This window comes from Chlorocebus sabaeus, chromosome 22 (genome assembly GCF_047675955.1).
Source record: "Chlorocebus sabaeus isolate Y175 chromosome 22, mChlSab1.0.hap1, whole genome shotgun sequence".
Taxonomy (NCBI): domain Eukaryota; kingdom Metazoa; phylum Chordata; class Mammalia; order Primates; family Cercopithecidae; genus Chlorocebus; species Chlorocebus sabaeus.
In genome coordinates, this window is record NC_132925.1 from 40,042,840 (window position 1) to 40,050,562 (window position 7,723).

At 39.2% G+C, this 7,723-nt stretch overlaps 1 long non-coding RNA gene across 1 annotated transcript; it reads left to right on the top strand.

The window, feature by feature from the left end:
- Positions 1-5,337: 5,337 nt before the first annotated feature.
- LOC140709820 (uncharacterized) lies at positions 5,338-7,723 on the top strand. The gene is made up of 2 exons (XR_012090536.1): positions 5,338-5,407; positions 5,525-7,723. It is a non-coding gene; the product is annotated as an uncharacterized lncRNA (long non-coding RNA).

Below are 7,723 nucleotides of genomic sequence, written 5' to 3' on the forward strand. Positions count from 1 at the left end.
ATAGCTTTGGGGATAGTGAGGAAAACAGTTGTTTGAAGATAAACGACATAATCTCTGAACCTCATTCTTTTCATTTGTTAAATGAAAATAAATTTATTTTTTATAGGAAAAATTATATTTATTTTAAAAATCTATATTTACTTCACAGGAAATGGTTAAGAGCAGATGGGAGAAAATAACAGACGCATATTGTAAATCATTATTGTTTACTCTGCTTTCTTTATTTAATGAGAAAAACTTCCATCCCACCCCCCAATTTGGTTTGTCCATTTGAAGCTATATCTGAATCTCATTCATATCTATAGTATGAACCTCCCAACCAAACCAAACCAAACAATACTAGACGCCCACTTTCAAGTGACTCTGATAAGTGCCAATTTATATAAAGTGTAGTATCCAAAATACTTGAAATCAGGTCTGTCCTGAAAAATCTGGATGGGCAGTCAACAAAGGGTTTATGTAACTCTTTTTGTACTCAAATCTTCAAATCTCTTTGTGACAAACAATATACAGATGTTGGAAATGTTAATATGATTCAACTAACCAAAAATCCATAAGCAAAAGTTTTTTTAAAAAAAATACCGTATATTCCAAACCTGGCTGTATAACTACTCCGTAAAGTGATCAAACACATTTACAGTCTTCAGGCTTATGCCAGCTTCCAGAGACCTGCAGCAGTTCTGTCAGTCCCTTAAAGGTGGCAGCAACTTGAAGGCATCCTCAGGCTCCAGAGTTCAATTCAGGAATTAGTACAAGGCCTGGTCAACCCAGGTTACATTTGCTGGCTCTTTTCTCTTGATGTTTGATTATTCTGTGTGTGTGAGTGTGTGTATGTGGTGGGGAGGAGGGCAGGGGGGCCTGGATATCTCTGTGTGTGTGTGTGTGTGTGTGTGTGTGTGTGTGTGTGTGTGGGTAGGGGAGAGCAGTAAGCAAAGTAAGGTGGTAATCCACTCATAGTTACGAAAAACTCAACCAAATAAAGGAATAGGTATGTATGTAGGCAAAAAAGGGAACGATCTGTTGGTTCTAATCTCACATTTTGTAGTAATATTAAGAACTTAATACTATGTGCTAGGTACCATGGCAGGTGCTTTAGACAGTATCTTTCTACATTTTTCTAAGTGTTTCCCCACATTATTAGCCTTTTCCTGAGCTTTTGCCTTGGCCTCTTAAGCCTTGGGAAGCTAAAGACACATGGTCTAGAAATAACATAGATTGAAATTGACAAAGGAGTTACTCAGATTCGAGCAGGGCCATCTGCAGACATATCAGTTAGAAATTGTCTTTTATACCAGTCACATCATCAGGAAGTTGTGTTTCATGATGCATTGGCCAGAGCCTTTGAATTCCTGAGTTTGAGACCCCTTCCCCTGGGCCAGAAAGGGTACAGCTGTAGCAAGAACTCCTGAGTATAACCAGAGAAGCTAGAATCAAGGACCACTCACGGGTAAACTACATATTCTTGTGAGAGACATTGGGGTGGGGGAACAGCTTACTAAAGTGTCCACTCATCTACTGTACTCCTGTCGCTCTGGAAAATGACTGAGCCATGTCATATAAAAACAGTCCCTAAGATCTCATGGTATTTCATTAACACCTGGGGCAAGTGTTATCATTCTAATTATACACAAGGAAACTATAACTCAGAGAGATTAAGTGCCTTTCCTGATGCCAAATGATTAGTAAGGGGATACTTAGAACTAGAACTTGGATTTACAATTGGTCAGACCAGGATTTTACAAAAAAAGAAAATCCCTCAAAAACTATAATTAAACACTGTTTTTTGGTGATTACCACTTCAGAAAAATAATTTGAGCAAGAAAGCACTTCGTGTTTTTACTTGCAAATCAATCCTTCTAAAGGTTATGCAGGTTATTTCTCTTTGCCTTCTTTCCATCCTGTCTTGTAGTCATTCATTCATTCAATTCGTCACTGATCCATTCATCAAACTTCAAACCAGTGCCTACTATTAGGAGACGAAAGAGCACATTTCAATTGGAGAGCTTTGGAGTCAGACTGCCTGGTATTGAATGATAGCTCTACTACTCACTATCTGTGTATCTTTGAGTAACTTACTTCACCCACTGTGCCTTGGTTTTTTCAGTAGTAAAGTGGGGATAATAACACTACCTGCCTCAGTGTTAGTATCAGATTAAATGAATTAATGCCAGAAAAGCTCCTAGAATATGTTTAGAACATTGTAAATACTTGATAAATGTTACCTGATATAGTCAGAGTTCTCCAGAGAAACAGAACAAACTGGAGAAAGGGGTGGAGCGGGGGGGGCGGGGAGAGGGTTTGGGGAGGCAGGGAGAGAGAGAGAGAGAGAAAGAGAGAGAGAAAGTCTGATTTTTTTTGAAGGAATTGGATCATGCAGCTCTGCTGTGGAGGTTGAGAAGTCCCAAGATCTGCAGGCAGCGAGCTGGAGGTGCAGAACAGCCTATGGTGCAGTTCTAGTCTGAATCTGAAGGCAGGAAAAGACTGGTCAAGCAGTAAAAGCAGGAGTTCCCTCTTACTTGAAGGAGCGTTGGCTTTTTTGTTCCATATAGGACTTCAACTGATTAGAAGAGGGCACCTACATTAGGGAAGACAATCTGCTTTACTCAGTCTGTCCATTCAAATGTTAATCTTATCCAGAAACACCCTCATAGACACATTCAGAATAATGTTTGACCAAATATCTGGGCACCTCCATCAACAGCCACATGGTTGTCACTACTGGAATGAGCAGATTATATCTATCATTCACCTGGAATGTTCCCTACTATATGTCTCTTGGGCTGCTCTTTGCTGGGCTGATGTCTTGGAAGCTTCCTTGTCTACTAACTTACCATTTGAATTTGCTCTTGATGCATAACCTATTTTGTCTTCTATTTCATCTCACCTTGATGAAATTATATCATTATATCATTTGATATAATGAGGTGAGATGAAATATCAAACAGTATTCTTATTTAGGCTCACACTGACCAACTCTTCTGTCTTTCCACTGCTTGTTTGTTACCTGCATAGTGTCTCTAGGAGGAAAAAAATTGCCTTCTTATTGGAGTCCCTATTTTCACAATGTTTAAGTCTCATTATTCTCTCTTACTCAAGCTGAAAATTTGATTAGTCTTTTATGTTCAAAGGTTTTGTAACCATGACCCTAATGGTCCTTTTTAAACTCTGAGAGGTCTTATTTCTTTCTGCAGTGGTACTAGTATCTTACTTTGTGACCTTAAGCAATTTTGCTTCCTGGGAATCAGTTTTGTCTTTTAGTAGCAGAGACATTTTACAGAAGAATTCAATTTGGAAGCCTAATTCATAAAGTAAATTGGAGAGGGATTGTTCTGATTGAAGTGTTAAGGGAGTGGAGATCTCACTGATTTGGTCTTCACCTGGTCATCAGTGGCAATCTGTGAGGTGGGCTTGGGGAAAATAGTTCAAAAACATTGAATCAGAGAATTTGTAGGCTTTCTTGCAAATATAACACACCAGCATTCTATTCCATGTCATTATTCTATGAATATACATAGTGCATGGCTATATTCCCTGTAGCCCTCAGGTCCTGCTATTGATAGCTCTACCCAGATATTTGTGGCAGGTAGAATACACTTACTTACTGAACATCTTTTTCTGCCTTTCTGATGTGCATTCCTGGATTGCTGAAACTGGAGAGTAAAACATATTTCCAAGGTTCCTTTGCAGTTAGGGTTCCGGGAATGACTTACAGTGTGCCAATCAGATACATTTTCTCAAGAATTAAATGACAACTGATTGAAGTAGGGAGAAAGGTGATAGTGTGTGAGGCATCCTTTCTTTGGCCACTGCAATCTAGCAGGTGCAGATTGGCTATGGAGGCAACACCTGTGGTGATGACTGCCCGCATCACCAGCTTCTTGTTAAGGCAGAGGCAACTGTTCTTCCAGAAGACTACTGCAGTGTTGTTGAGTCTAGCATAATGTGAGGGAGGACAGACACACGTATTACACGTCTCACCTTCCATGCCCTTCTGTGGGCTCATTTCTTCAGCCTTCCAATGATTTTGTAAACGTCTAGTTCTCCGTATTAAATCCCTTCTGCATGAAATAGCTAGAGTGATTTCTTTTATTGCTTACTAAATCTCACCAGATGCAGTGCTCATTGGTCTTTACTAACTTCATTTCTTTGACATTCTCAGTGTCTACAGAGGAGCTTCAGGCCCATCCATTCACTGATGTTACCCTCTCCTGTCATTTCTCCTTTGTGAAGGGCACCGAAAATCTTGAGTTTTCTTGAGAGAGAGAAGACATCAAAGAGGAATATGAGGTAGAGGATGATAAAGAAAATTACCTCTTTTTCAAGTACTATGTTTTTTTTAAGTTTTCTCGAAGTTGGTTTACCAGTTTCACAATAACAGAGCAACTGGAAGATCAAAACTTCTTGTACGAGGGAAGAGTATCTGTGGATCAGGCTGAAATTTCTCAGGGGACTCTATCACTTTTACTAATAAATGTGGATTTCATGGATGAAGCTATCTACAAGTGCTCAGCCATCACACCAGATGGAAGAGGTAAAATTACAATTAAGCTAATCGTAGAAGGTAAGGGAATTTATTGAATGAACTTGATTTCAAGCTCTGTTTCTATTCATAAGTTATAACAGCAACAACTTATCTAGTTCCCTCACTTTTCCCCTTTTACTCAAATTATTATAACCTCTTCTTATTCCTATCATGTCAATTCATCTTAGCTAAAAATATTGCCCTGAGCAAAAGATGCTGTATCTATACCTATATACATCATTCATTCACACAAACAAACAAAACATTAACAACAACAACAACAACTATAACAACAACAAGCATTGGTCTATCAAAAAGTCTACAAACAAGTTGTAACACTGAAAAATCAAAATATGATATAACATAACAGTCTTACATGAAAACACTGAGATATGACATGTGGTTTAGTGAGAAGAGCCCTGCCTTGGGAGTCAGGAGGCCCATATTCTAATTTTGGATGACTTTGGGCAACTCATTTAGCGTTTCTAGGCTTCACTTTTTCTCACTATTAAAATGTAGGTTGGACTGGATCAGCGGATCTCCGTAGTGATCCAGGGGTCTATACCCTTCAAAGGATTGCATGAAGAGCTTTTTCCCCACCAGAGACTTTCGGGGACTGGGGAAGGCATGGCAGAATTCCTCCAGGATAAGAGTTGGAAGACATGAGAAGGTGGTGGTGGTAAGAATAATTTGTTATCTTCTGTGTTTCTCAGCAGAGTATCTGGAGTTCAGTGGAGAATCTGGAATGAATCCACTCAAAGAGGGGAAGTTTCCAAAAAATAAAGACAGTAGTGATAGATAAGAACTGAAAGGCAGGAGCATACATGTATCCTGTTCTTCTCTTACTATGCTTGGATCAAAATTTTAACTACAGTGAACCTCAAGGTATGTTGCCTACTTAAGGGGTTAATGTAAAAAACGAGAGCACGTTTTCTGCTAGCCTGAGCCTCTTGGGGCTGAAATAAAAGAGGAACTAATTGTTTTGTTATTTTTTCCAATCAGACTCTGAAATGCCCCAGGTGCAATTTGACAGGATTGATGATGAGGATGTGGCCACATGCATCTTAAAAGGACTGGTACCTCACGCCCATTGTGACATGGCTGGACCGGGCAGGGAGGGACCTGAGCAACCACAGCAGCATGGAAATCCTGGAGGAGCAGATGAATGGCTTCTGCAGGGTGTTCTCCATCCTGAAATACCCTGTCAAGTTAAATGAGAAATATGTCTGTCACATAACAGAGACAGATGTGAACAACCAGCTCTTCAGAATCATCCACAAGTACCCAAGTAAGTGCAAATCCAAAAGGAACAGTGAAAGTGGGGTGCATGTCACCACAAAAAAGTCACCATTCATTAATATTTACTGAATGTCAAATATATCAGGCATGCCTTGGCACTTTGGGGATTTAAAGAAGCATCAGGAACATACGCTTGGAGCCTTGGGCAAGATAAGGTGGTGAAGTGGAGTCTCTTTGGGTTTGAAAAAAGAACATGCTTCAGGGACTGACAGTTTTCTCCTGATAGATGTGACTCTTACTATTGATGAGGCTTCTTTTCCTCTGCACAGAGCATCAGCTTTATGACACGGCAGGCTGAGTAGTCATAGTGCCCATTTATTAGCCTCTCACTGTGTGCCTGGCACTTTACACTTGTCATTTTAATCTTTACCTCCATTGTAATTGTTATTACTGTCCCCCTTCTATATGAGAAAACTGACAAGTTAAATAATTTGGCTAAGGACATAGATAACAAGCACAAGTATTAGGATTCAAACCCATTCTTTCTGAATCTAAAGTTCATGCACTTCATTTTTCTTATACATATACCACACTGCACTTACAGATCTAAGACTGTAGACTGCATGAATAGATCTAAGTCATGTAAGTTCAGAGAAAGGGAGTCCCTGTGTAATAAGCAAGGAGGCAAGAAATGGAGTCACTGCTCCCACTCATAAATCCTGGCCTGTCTTTAAGTTGCCATATCAAAGGCTGTCTACATTGTGGGGAACCTTAATAGAGTCCTCCAGAGAAAATTTGATGGATACATTTTCGTGTAGCTATTCTGTTACTTCTAAACCATCTAAACTTTTTCAAGTCAGGAATTTGAAAAAAAAAAAAAAAAAAAAAAAGCATGTTAAAAAAAGAACAGGTACTTGCTGAACACATACCATATGCTGGGGGGACCCAGGTACTTTTGCATAAGGTATTTAACCCCACAATGACCTCTGAGTTAGATGCTAATATTACACTATTTAGCAGAGAAGGAAACCAAGGCTGAGAGAAGGTTAAAGTATTTACCAAAGGCTAAACAGCTGGCAGTCTTAGAACCCAGGACTTGAACTCTGGTCTAATTATTAACAAAGGCTTGGGCACATTCCACTGTGTGGTTGACTCGTGGGCCTTAAGTTCCTCATGTTAAAGTATCCGTAGCTTCAGGCAGAGGTCATTGATTTATTCTGCCACGTGTGACCTCACCTGCCTCTCCATCAAGAAGGAAGGGATGGTGATGAATAAACTTGCACGGTGAGCTAATTCCGTCTACTTACCTGTATCTCTGACTTAGAGACCCTTACTAAGACTTCTTCGGAGGGTTAGCTCTGGCAGGGACTTTAGCCATCATCTACCAATCACAGCATGTAGGGGTGAGGAAACAGAAGTCCAGAGAGGTGAATAATTGGCCAAGGTAATACAGCCTCTATACAAGAAGTATTAAGGGAGTCTGACTTCATGCAAAGGTTGGGCAGTTACCTTTCAGGTCTAGTCTGTATGGGCCTGGCAATTAATCAAAGCATTCAAAACACTATTGCAATCCTGGATCTCCCAGTAACTAGCCGTAAATATTTACAACCGTTAAGAGTATTTATTTAAATTTTTAGTGACTTGGGAAAATACCCACACTATCATGTTAAAATTTTAAAAAGCAAAATAGTAGCTTGTATGTGTAGCATGAGCCCAAGTTGTTTAACTATATGGAGATGTAAATGATAGGATGTATTATTATTATTATTATCATAATATGAACGGTAATTGCTGGTAACCTCTGCATGATAGGATTGTAGGCATTTTTTGTTTTTGCTTTTGTACTTGTGTTTTATGCAACATTCTATAATGAACATACATTATTTTTAGTACAAAAAAGCTATATTTTTAAATATTTAAAAAATGTCTTTATGAAAAATGGTTTACATGCCATAAAATTCA